The sequence below is a fragment of the Bufo bufo genome, chromosome 5 (genome assembly GCF_905171765.1).
Source record: "Bufo bufo chromosome 5, aBufBuf1.1, whole genome shotgun sequence".
Taxonomy (NCBI): domain Eukaryota; kingdom Metazoa; phylum Chordata; class Amphibia; order Anura; family Bufonidae; genus Bufo; species Bufo bufo.
This window is the reverse complement of record NC_053393.1, coordinates 42,371,420-42,384,562: the sequence shown is the minus strand read 5'-3', so window position 1 is coordinate 42,384,562 and position 13,143 is coordinate 42,371,420. Positions and strand designations below refer to the sequence as shown.

The following is a 13,143-nucleotide window of genomic DNA, read 5'->3' as shown; positions in this document are numbered from 1 at the left end:
AACACATCATGCGAGCAAAATAGGTAATTTTTTATTGCTGACCCAATGACTTTATACTGTGCTTATAGATTGCTGGGAAAATTGTAATTTCTAAGCTAAAAGAGAAAGAAAGAAGCAGCACTCAAATATCCTCAATGAGATGTTTGTTCACCCACGGTTTTACAGCACATCTTCTGAGCTACATATTGCGGAGATGCTGAATAAGGGCTCACGCACACGAACGTCTTTTCTTTCTGTGTCCGTTCCGTTTTTTGTGTGGACCGTATGCAGAACCATTAATTTCAATGGGTCCGCAAAAAAAACCACGAAGTTACTCTGTGTGCATTCCGTTTCCGTAAGTCCGCTCCGCAAAATAATTGAATGTGTCCCATTATTGTCCGCATTACGGACAAGGATAGCCCTGTTCTATTAGGGGCCAGTTGTTCCGTTCCACAAAATACGGAATACACACAGACGTCATCCGTATTTTTGGCGGATCCGTTTTTATCGGACTTCGAAATACATATGGTCGTGTGCATGAGCCCTAAGGCCTAGTTCACACGAACGTTTTTTTTGCGAGTGTACGGGCCGTTTTTTTGTGTTCCGTATACGGTCCGTATACGGAACCATTCATTTCAATGGTTCCGCAAAAAAAACGGAATGTGTTCCGTATGCATTCTGTTTCCGTATTTCCGTTTTTCCGTTCCGTTGAAAGATAGAGCATGTCCTATATTTGGCCGCAAACCACGTTCCGTGGCTCCATTAAAGTCAATGGTTCCGCAAAAAAAACGGAACACATACGGAAATGCATCCATATGTCTCCCGTATCTGTTCCGTTTTTGCTGAACCATGTATTGAAAATGTTATGCCCAGCCAAATTTTTTCTATTATTTTCTATGTAATTACTGTATACTGTATATGCCATACGGAAAAACGGAAAGGAAATGGAAACACAACGGAACTCAAAAACGGAACAACGGATCCGTGAAAAATGGACCGCAAAAAACTATAAAAGCCATACGTTCGTGTGAACTAGGCCTAAAGCCGAGAAGAAGAAAATTCTCTCTCATATCTATTTATTTATCTATCACAAATTTATACAATTTCTAAATATATACTTTTGTAATATTATAGCTATACAAGTTTAATGAAAAAGTAAGTAAACCCCTTAAACGTGCCTGGATTTCTGTATTGATTACTAATAAAATGTGGTCTGGTTGTTAAGTCCCAATTATAGACCCAAACAGTACTGACCAGTGTTGTGCATTTGTGCTCTTGCATCCAAACAATCTTGGGCAAACTTTAGGTGTCTGCATTGGTGTTTTGGACAGCAGTGTCTTTCTTTGTGGTGTCTTTCCAGGGCACAGTGTTTGGAGGAAGAAGAATACTGTACACCAACACCTAAACTTTAGCCTAACTATGAAGTATGGTAGAGGGAGCATCACGGTTTGGGGTTGGTGGATGACCATTTTGGTTCAGGGTTAGTGTAGTGGGCATTTTGGTTTGGGGCTGGTTGAAGAAGCATCATGGTTTAGGGCTGGTGCAGTGAGCATCATGGTTTGGGGCTCGTGGAGAAAGTATCATGGTTTAGGGCTATCATTTTGGTTAGGGGTTGGTTGAGTGAACATTTTGATTTGGGGCTGTTTGAGGAAGCATCATGGTTTGGGGCTGCTTTGCACTCTCAGGGCCTGGCTGACTTGAAATCATTGAGGGAACAATGAATTCTAAGGTGTATGAAAACATTTTACAGGAGAATGTAGGAACAGCCATCCATGATCTCAAGCTGAGGAGGTGCTGAGTCATATAACAAGATAATGACCCACAGCACACTTTAACCCTATCGAGATGCTATGTTATGGCCTGAAGAGGGCTCTGCACATAGGACACCCTAGAAATACTGATGAACTGAAACACAACTGCAGGGTTGAATGGTCCAAAATTCCTCCGCAGGAAGTCTACAGACTATTGAATTTAAGGGTTTCCTTACTTTTTCCCACTGCACTTTGGATGTTTATTCAGTGTGCTCAATAAAAGACATGAATGGTACAACTACTTGTGTGCAACAAGTTTAGTTACAGTGTATTTGAACTACAGCATGGATTTCCCACTGAAAACAATAGGAGACAGAAAACATGCTAAAATCTGCCAGGCAAACATGACCTGAAGGTCAATATCCGTGTGGATTCCATGCAGATCTGCTGTTGTCATACAATGCATTCTGAAAGTATTCAGACCCTTTGTTATTCAGACTTTTTACACATTTACACTTGATATTTAGCTCTGGAGACATCCCATTTCTCTTTATCGTCTATGAGATGTTTCTACACCTTGAGTGGCGTCCACATGTGGTAAATTCAGTGGATTAGTCATGATTTGGAAAGACACCCCAGTGCCTACGTATATAAGGTCTCACAGCTGACAATGCATATCAGGGAAAAAACCAAGACATGAGGAGGAACGAACTGTCTGTAGAGCTCAGAGACAGGATTGTGTGGTGGCACATATCTGGAAAAGGTATGAAAAATGTCTTCAGCACTGACAGTTCCCAAAAGCACAGTATCCTCCATAATTCTTAAATGGAAGATGTTTGGAACAACCAAAATTCTTTGTAGAGCTGGTAGCCCCACCAAACTAAGTAATCTGAGAAGATGGGCCTTGGTAAGAGAGGTGACCAAGAGCCGAATGGTCACTTTGGCTGAGCTAAGTGGGAGGGAGCATTATATACTGGCACTAAGGGGGAGAGCATTCTATACTGGCACTGGGGGCTACATTATATATACTGGCACAGTGGCACTAAGGGGGAGAGCATTCTATACTGACACTGGGGGCTGCATTATATATACTGGCACTAAGGGGGAAAGCATTCTATACTGGCACTGGGGGCTACATTATATATACTGGCACAGTGGCACTAAGGGGGAAAGCATTCTATACTGGCACTGGGGGCTACATTATATATACTGGCACTAAGGGGGAACATTATATGCTCGCACTACAGGCGGTATATATATATATATATATATATATATATATATATATAGAAATATAGGCACTACAGGGGAGTTATAACTACAAGGAGCACTGCAGGAGAGGCATTATTAATATTGGTGGCATTATGGATACTGTAGGGGAATTATTATTACTGGGCATATTATGGAGGGCATTATTACTAATGGGGCACTCTTGGGGAGTATTATCACTATTGGGGGCACTATTACTAATCAGGACAGTCTGGGAGCACTCTTGCGATGGGGGACTATCTATATGGCTCGGTTATTTCTGACAGTAAAGTGTTTGTGGGCAACTGTATACATTTGGGGGCAGATTTGCAAAATCTGTAACAGTCCCCCATGTGCCATATAGTAATACTGGTGTCTTCTTACTCTTATGTGGCAGAGGGGCCTGCACACAACTGACCAAAGATGTCTGCCCGTGATGGTCTGGACCAAATGGAAATTGAACCAATAAAATCTGTGGAGGCGTCACCTGTAAGTCACTGGTTCTGCCCGTCTGCCTCTTTTAAATGTGTTTTAATAGGGGGCGGAGCTTGGCAGCAGAGCGAGACACACATGCCGCTGTGAGCTCTGCTCTGGGTCCTGTGAAAACGAGTTTTTATTGAGCGTGTAAAAGCCAGAAAATGGGCAAGACATTAAGAGATAGGTCCAAGGACACTTCTGGACCGAACAAGTCGGGTGCTAACCATGGGGAAATGGACAAATATCTCCGCAAACAAAGCGCGGCGGGAAGCAAGCAGTCTTCCAAGATGGCGCCTAGATCTGAAACACCAGCAGCATCGGAAGTTTCAGCAGACTCTGAGAGAGAAAGCGACCATGAGCCGGAGATGGAAGGAGAAAACCTGCCTATATCAAGGAGGTTTATGAAAGATTTATTGGCAGATACGATCTCCCCCTTACGTAAAGACCTGCAGGAGTTCAAGCGGGATCTCAGGCAAGTGAAGGAGAGAGAGGAAGGAGTAGAGAGTCAGCAAGAAGCGGTCATATTGCACAGCGCAGCAGTAGCCGGCAGCCTGGATAGAGCACAGGCGCATATTAACCATTTGTACGAAATGGTGGAAGACCAGGATAACCGTGGTCGCCGCAACAATGTAAGACTGAAGGGTCTGCCAGAAGAAGTGGGGCCTGAGGCATTGAGAGGTGCGGTAACTGAAATGTTCACAGCGCTAGTAGGCCCTGACTCGGTGGGAGATCTCACCATGGATAGAATCCATAGGGCGCTGCGCCCTCCTCCAAAGCATGGAGAACTGCCAAGAGATGTGATATGTCGGCTGTCAAGCTTCATAACTAAAGACCAGATAATGAAAGCTGCCAGATCCAAGAAAAACATCCCCTTTGGAGATGCAGAGGTGCAGATCTACCAAGATTTATCTCCGATTACCCTCCAAAAAAGAAGGTTGCTGAAACCGCTCCTGGATGTTCTAAGAAGCAAGAGCATTACTTACCGCTGGCTCCATCCTTTCGGTCTATTGATTAATGCGCCAGGCCGAAAACTAACAGTGCGCTCTCCTGCGGACATTCCGTTAGTATGCGACGTACTGGAAATAGCCTCTCTGGATATCCCGATATGGCATTCGGCGAAAGATTTGACGGATTTACCAGTCTTACCTGGAGTAGATCCGTGGAATCCAGTGAGTCGTCCGAAAAATAGAAACAGGGGAAGAAGATCGGGGGATCCCATGATGAATACACCAGAAATGGATATAGAATGACAAGTCTGACAAGTCTCACTTTTGTTCGCCAAAGAGAGTCTTTACCTAGGACTTGAACAGTTCTTTACCAATTCCTGAAATTTCGTGAGTGGACCGTCATTAGGGACAGTTGATTGTTTTTGTTTTTCATGCTCAATCCCTTTTGGCTGGTTTTATTCCTGTTCACCGCATCAGGATGGTAATAGCAATGCCCCCTAGGGGCCTCTGCCAGTTCTTGACTGACAGCTAGATCTTCCTCCATTGATCCATTAGTTAGGTTATGACATAGCTGTGTCTTTCCATTTAATATTGACATACTCGTTCTTCACATTTAGGACCCGTTCTTTGGTCCTCTCTACCCCCTCTTGATGGCCACGGTAGTACGTCAGGTGGTTAAACATGCTGTTAAAATTAGGCAGCGGGTCATCGAAGCCTTATCCTTGATAAATTTAATAAGGTTTAAATGTTTTGTATGTTTTTTATTTATTTTTTCCCTCCTTTTTTCCCTTTTTTCTCTCCTTCCTACTTCTGAGGCAATATCCGGAATTTATAGTGGTAGAGGATATTATGGGCTCATAATTATCACTGTATAGTTAACATGGCTGAGTTAAAATTGTGTACATATAATGTGAGAGGTTTGAATGCACCACCCAAACGCACTCAGATTTGTCAGTTCCTCAACAGACAGAAAGTGAGTATTGCACTATTACAGGAGACCCATTTCAAAGTAAACCACGTTCCGCGTCTCTCACATATGGTATATAACCAGTGGTTCCATAGCACGTCTTCCTCTGGGGCTTCAAAAGGGGTGTCAATAGCAATTCACAAAAATGTTCCGCTGGTGGTGCATTCAACCCTCCAGGATGAAGAAGGCCGTTACCTGTTTTTAAAGGGGACTCTAGGTAATCAGAAAATAACTATAGGAAATATGTATACTCCAAACGTAGCTCAGGCAGTGTGGATTGAAAACACTTTAACGAAATTGCAGGATTTTGCTGAGGGTTCCTTGGTGGTAGAGGGAGATATTAATACAGCCTTAAATCCGTATCTAGATACATCTAAAAGTTCTTCGTCCTTGTCCCAAGTCACTATTAGGCGGATTAAGAAAAAACTGGCGGAATTGGGATTGGTAGATGCCTGGAGGGCCATTAACCCGACCACGAGAGATTACACATATTACTCAGTAGCACATGTTTCCTATCAGAGATTAGACTACTTATTTGTTCCCCTAGGATCTCTTAGTGATTGCTCTCAAGCTTCAATAGGTAATATATTACTGTCAGATCACGCCCCTGTATACCTGACTATTAGGGTTAAGTCTATCCCTAGAACACAGTTTACTTGGAGACTTGATGAGACTCTGTTGAGCAAACAGGAGCATGTTCTAGATATACGTAAGCATATTGAGGAATACTTCAGTCTCAACGAGACGGAGGGTATGTCGCCGGGTCTGGTCTGGGAAGCTCATAAGGCGGTTGTAAGAGGGCACTTTATTGCGTTAAATTCACATATTAAAAAGAAGAGGGAGGCGTCTATTGTGACATTGCAGGAGCAGATTCAAAAGTTGGAATTACTACACAAAAAGCAAATATCACCAGAAGTGTTGGAAAAATTAAACAGATTAAGGGCGGAACTTAAGAACATACTGAATAACCGGGTGGCCAAACTTTATTTGTCAGCACAATTTAAATACTACGCGCACGGGGACAAAGCATCGAAGTTCATGATGTCTAGTTTGAAAAAGCGTAAACTTAAGTCTTACATACATACTATTAAAGATGCATCTGCTAGATCTCTTATGACCACTGACCTTATTGCAAAGCAATTTTGCACCTATTATAGCTCGTTATATAATATTAGGGAGAGAGGTGGTGAGTCGGAAATTGAGGTGAGGTCAGGGGTCATTGAGGAGTGGCTTTCAGGTTTGCGCCTCCCGGTTATTCCTCAAGATCAAGCCCAAATCCTCGCTAAACCCTTTTCGTTGCAAGAATTGAATAAGGCCTTAAGCACAGTTCCTAAACACAAGTGCCCTGGTCCTGACGGTCTAACTGCAGGATATTACACTACCTTTTCCTCTTTATTGTTACCCAGAGTGCTCAAAGTATACAACGAAGTGTATAAAGGTAACTCGCTCCCGTCACAAATGTTGTCTGCTCTAATTACTATCCTACCGAAAGAAGGTAAGGATCCTTCATCTTGTGCCAGCTACAGACCCATTTCGCTTCTAAATGCGGATCTGAAACTGTACGCAAAAATGCTTGCATTAAGGTTGCAACCCTTTCTGCCTAAATTGATCAATGCGGAACAGGTGGGTTTTGTGGCTGGCAGGGAGGGAAGAATGAATACCACTAGGATAGTTAATATTATACATCATGCCAGGGAGAAATCCATTCCTCTAGTCCTCCTAGGGACAGACGCAGAAAAGGCATTCGATCGTATAGATTGGCTTTTCATGCGTCTGGCCTTAGCTAAATTTGGGATACCACCCCAGTTTATTAATGCTACAATGGCTATGTATGCCACCCCCACAGCCAGAGTAATGGTGAATGGCACTTTATCTCCCAGCTTTGCTATAGGTATTGGGACAAGACAGGGTTGCCCCTTGTCCCCCTTGCTCTTTATCATTGTAGTAGAATGCTTGTTTCAAGCGATAAGACAGGATGATGCAGTTCAGGGGATGAAGGTGGGAGACACTTATCATCAGTTAGCAGCTTTCGCCGATGATCTTTTGGTTATTATAACCAATCCAAAGGAAGCTTTTCCGGCCATACAAGATCTGTTCCTGAAATTCGGAACCATGTCCAACTTTCTTATAAATCCTACGAAATCCCAAGCTCTGAATGTAACGGCTAGTAGGGACTTACAGTCGTCCTTAGAGACACAATATAAATATGTCTGGACAACTAGGTCAATCAAGTTTTTAGGGGTAAATATAACCTCATTACCAAGTGAATTATTTGAAGCAAATTTCCGCAATTTACCTAAGTCTATAACTGCCACTATTGACTCATGGAACATCCCTTTCACCTCGTGGTTTGGGAGGCGCACGCTGATTAAATCAGTTTTAGTCCCTAAAATACTGTATTATATGTCAGTATTGCCTGTGCACCTGCCAAAAGTTTTTTTTGTCCAACTGAGGCAATGTTTTTCTAGATTCCTTTGGAAAAAAGCTAGACCCCGTATCCCGCATTCAGCAATGATACAGCCAAACAAGCTAGGGGGAATGGGTCTTCCGGATATGGTAGAATATTACAGGGCTATTCAGGGAACGAGATGTTTGGAGTGGATCAGGAATCCAGAGAATAGACTGGACACCTTGGCAGAAGCAGGTGACTCGAGACTTCCTTTGAGGTCTTTCCTTCTCTCGCCCCCTAAGGATATGCCTCAACAGATCAAGTCACTTAGCAACATGACAAAAAATACATTGAAGTTATGGCATTCTGAGCTTTCTAGGGTGCTGCTTTCGGGCCACAAGGTGTCTCCGGTGATTCAAGTAAGGGATGTTCTGTGGAGTTCGGGGAGTACCTTTGGTTCTACCTTGCCAGGGGAAATTAGAGACATGGCCCTTCCGTTGGTAGATTTATTAGACCCTTCGGGACTCCTAATAGACGGGTGGGAAAATCACCCTAAACTGCAACCATTGTCCTTTATTCATAAATTGTACATCAAGCAATATTTGGGGAAAAAGAAAATCTCTCCAACTGCTTCTATGTCAAAATTCGAAACGATGTCACTTTCCAAGATGCCCCCTAAGAAAAAAGTGGCACAGCTATATTCTGTGTTTGTTTCCCAGACCAGACCTGACTCATATAGCTTCGTCAGCAAGTGGGAAAGGGAACTGGGGGCCAAATTTTCAGATAGAGAAGTTGCGCAAATATGCTCTAATACTCCCAGGGTATCCAGATGTGTAAAGTTGCAGGAAAACCTTTACAAGGTTATCACTAGGTGGTATTACACACCCCAGAAATTACATCTCATCTACCCAAACTGCGATTCTAAGTGCTGGAGGTGCCTTAATGCAGAAGGCTCCATGCTACATATATGGTGGACATGCCCTACTATATCGGAGTACTGGAAACAAGTCTGCTCAATTTGCTCACAGATCAGTAAGGTACAGATTACGCCCTCAGCTAAAGGATGTTTATTAGGAGTGATAGATATAGATAAAGTTAAAGGAAACAGATATACTACCTCCTTACTAGGCCAACTACTCGCGGCTGCGAGAGTTCTGATAGCATTTAAGTGGAAGAGTCGTAGGGCCCCGTCCATTTCCCAGTGGATTGCAAAGTGCAATGCCCTTTACAGATTAGAACAAATAGCAGGGTGGGAGTCCAAAAGAAAACAGGTATTCGAAGCCACATGGGCCTCGTGGAAAAAGTATAGAGATTTCGCCTCATAAGGTGGATACGTTTTTTGTTCTTGTTTTTGTATTTGTATCAAGTGTTACAGAGAAGTAGGTTCTCCCCCCCCACCTCCCTTCCCAATACCTTCTTTTTCTTTCTTTTATTTTCTCCATCCCCCCCCCTCCCCCCTCTCCTTCTTCCTCATTATTGCTGGTACTGAATATGATTGTATCTCATACTGAAAGATATGGAAATAAGTACCCTTTTGTGGGGTTGATGTATCTTTTTGTATTTTCTGCTTAAGATTCACAATAAAGTATTTTCAAAACAAAAAAAAAATAAAAAAATAAAAAAAATAAATGTGTTTTAATATCTTTATTAGTAAGTAAGTTCACTTAAAGTTGCTTTGGGGGAGGCGCAATTTGCCTGCTCTGCCTAGGGTGCCAAACTACCTTGTCCCGGCCCTGGGTTGAGGTATTCTTAATAAAACCCTGATCTAGAATGCTCCTGACCTCAGACTGGTCCGAAGGTTTACCTTACAAAATGACAATGACCCTAAGCCAAGACAACACAAGGGTGAATGTCCATGAGTGGCCCAGTCAGAGCCCTGACTTGATCCCAATCGAACATCCCTGGAGAGACCTGAAAATGGCTGCCCACCAATTGTCCCCATCCAACCTGACAGAGCTTGAGAGGATCTGCAAAGAACAGCAGAAAATCCTCAAATCCAGGTGTGCAAATCTTGTGGCATTATACCCAAGAAGACTGGAGGCTGTAATCACTGCCAAAGGGGCTTCAACTAAGTTCTGAGTAAAGGATGTGAATACTTATGTCAATGCAAGATTTAATGTCATTTAATGCAAAATTCTGTTCTCACTTTCTCATTATGGGGTATTGAGTGCAGAAAGATGGGGAAAAACTTGATTTTCTTTTTATTCTGGTACAAGACGCAGCATAACAAAATGTGAAAAAAGTGAAAGGGTCTGAAGATTTTCCAAATGCTTTGTGTATTGTAGATTGAACTCCTGCAAAATCCAGATGGAAAATCCGTACTGTATCTTATGTCCAGCTATGAGAACCTCCAGCATGATCTGTATACATATACTGTACGATGCAGCTCATTGACTAGAAATAACATCCATTCCGTGGAGAGACGCAATGCACACAGCAGACATTTTAATTTTGCACCTACTTAATACACAATGCATGACTAGCTTCACGCCCCGGTGGACGTTGTTTTGGTCCATTCCTCTACCGTTGTGCAGTCATTCCCATTATGCTTCCCCTGTGCATGATTTGCAAGCAGAAGAGCTCCGACCGCTGTTTTCTATCACACTAAAACTCCCCATCATTAATTTTCCTGCTTCCTTCCATTGTGCTGGGCATTTAAGAATATTGAGGCTTTAGAAGAATCAGTCGTAATGTTTTCTCAAGGTCTTACTTTTTTGCATTTTTTTGCTTTTTCTTTTAAACACATTACATTATTATGTCCTTACGTACACTTCTATTCACATTCCAATATTCATGGTGCTTATGTTCTCCTTACAGTGATGGGAGAGCACTGCAGAGCATAGGTTAGTACAGTAGATGGCTGTCCCTGCGGTACCTCAAAGAAGACTACTGCAAAGGGTAAATTACTACTGACAAAGTTAATACATTGTTTGTTAAATGTTGTAATTTGTCATGTACACAGTGGCCCTTTCTCTGGCACCCTCCCCCCCATACTTTAAAAAAATGGTACCCCCTAACAGTAGTATTGCCCTCATTGTACAACCTTCACAGTAGTTTTGTACAGATGTGTGCCCCCTAACACTCGTTATGCCCACATTGTGCCCCTATAAAGTACTTATCCCTTCATTGTGCCCCCTTCATAGTAGTTATGCCCTCATTGTGCCCCTCTCAGTATTTATGCCCCCTCTGTGGCCCTTTTACAGTAGTAATGCCCTATCTGTGCCCCCCTCACAGTAATAATCCCAATTGTACCTCCTTTACAGTAATAATGCCCCTTAATAGTAGTAATGCCCATTGTCCACCTTCACAGTAATAATGTCCATTGTGCCCCCTTAATAGTAATAATGCCCATTGTGCCCCCTTAATAGTAATAATGCCCATTGTGCCCCCTTCACAGTAATAATGCCCATTGTGCCCCCTTCACAGTAATAATGCCCTCTGTGCCCCCTCCATAGTAGAAATCCCCATTGTGCCCTCTTAATAGTAGTAATGCCCTCCGTGCTAATAATGCCCATTGTGCCCCCTTCACAGTAATAATGCCCTCTGTGCCCCCTTCAGAGTAGTAATGACTTCTGTGCACTGTGCCCCTCCATAGTAGAAATGTCCATTGTGTCCCCTTCACATTAGCAATGCCCTCTGTGCCCCCTCCAGAATAGAAATTCCCATTGTGCCCCCTCCATAGTAGTAATGCCCATTGTGCCCCTTCACATTAGCAATGCCATTGTGCCCCCTTCATAGTAGACATGCCCATTGAGCCCCCTCCATAGTAGAAATGCCCATTGTGCCCCCTTCATATTTGCAATGCCCATTACGCCCCCTCCAGAGTAGAAATGCCCACTGTGCCCCTTCACATTAGCAATGTCCATTGTGCCCCCTTCACATTAGCAATGTCCATTGTGCCCCCTTCACATTAGCAATGTCCATTGTGCCCCCTTCAGAGTAGAAATGCCTATTGTGCCCCCTTTAAATTAGCAATGACTATTGTGCCCCCTCTGTGTTAAACCCCCCCCCCCCCCAAAAAAAAAAAAAAACAGTATCTACTCACTTTGTCCAGTTCCTGAAGCTCACAGTCCTCTCTCCCCTGCAGGCACAGATCGCTCTGCAGCACTGTGTGGGCGGGGCTTATGCAAACTCCCGGCTGCAGGCTCCGCCCACACGTGTCAGCAGCGCGATCTGTGCCTGTAGGCTGAATGGTGGAGCGGGGAAAAGTCTTCCTGCTCTACCATTCAGAGCGCTGCTAGCCTAAAGGAGGGGAGGAGCGCGGTGAGCTGAGCGGTGAGTGACAGAACCCAGCTCCCTGCGCTCCAGGAATGAGCACTTCCATCTGTATTGATTGAAGTGCTCATTGCTTCTGGCATCCCTGTGAGAGCCGGCACCCGGGGCGGAGCGCCCCCCCCACCCTTAGTACGCCACTGCATGTACATCCACTTATTGGCACTGTATGGACAACATACAGTATGCTTAACAATCTGAAAGGTGTGTTAGGTTGTCAGGAGATGGACCAAGTCTGCCCCCTGACTAGTGTTGAGGGAGTGTAGTCATAAGAAGCCTGGAGGAAAGATGTGTCTGTTCAACCTCCTGCACATCTGAGAAGGTCTAGAACTCACAAGGCTGTTCATTGGACTCAGACAGCAAGGTAATGCGCTCATTTAAGGCAGAAAGGTGTTGAAGGGGAATATTGCTAACCATTCCCCATACTTTAAAATGGATTGTCCACCCGTATGTCAGTTTTGCACCCCTCAGTCTGGGAATTGCAGAAATAATAAAAACCTTGAAGGAAATCACAGAAATAAGGTTATAATGCACTTCATAAAGTAGATGCAAGCATTATATATGGACAAAGTCCTCACTCTGATATGCTAAAATCTGAGACACTTAGCCAATATATTTTGATCAAAACACATCTGTGCCCGTCTACCCAGCGCCAAGGTGGTCTCAGGTCAGGCGGGTCATACGCTAAACCTACTTAAGCGATTGGGCTTCTATGTTTAGCAGTGTAGACCCTGCACATATGGTGTGCTTCTCCTAGTCACCTCCATGTGCATCAAGCAACCAATGGGAGGAGGAGCCAGCACACCTATATATACCACCTAATCAAGGCAATCTATAAGATAGGAAGGGCAAAAGTGCAAAGGAATGCTACTCCCAAGATAAAATAGGAGCGCATTCACACTTGAAGGTGCCACTCCCTCAAGCATATACTACATAAACAAAAAAAGTGTCTTTAGAGAGGGAGTACTATAATTAGAGATGAGTGAATTTCTAATTTTTTTTTCGAAAACATTTGATCCGAATTAATATTTCCTGACTGCAGAGAGCCTGTATAGTAGTGTAGAACACCGTGCCTTGCAGTAACACGCATAGGAAGTCTGCTGTTGTAGTGAA

General features: G+C 43.5%; 1 protein-coding gene across 1 annotated transcript in view; it reads right to left on the bottom strand.

Annotated features, from left to right (window-relative positions):
- The window catches only part of LOC121002372 (transient receptor potential cation channel subfamily A member 1-like), a 253,721-nt gene that overhangs the window by 64,641 nt on the left and 175,937 nt on the right, over positions 1–13,143 (bottom strand). The window lies entirely within an intron of this gene.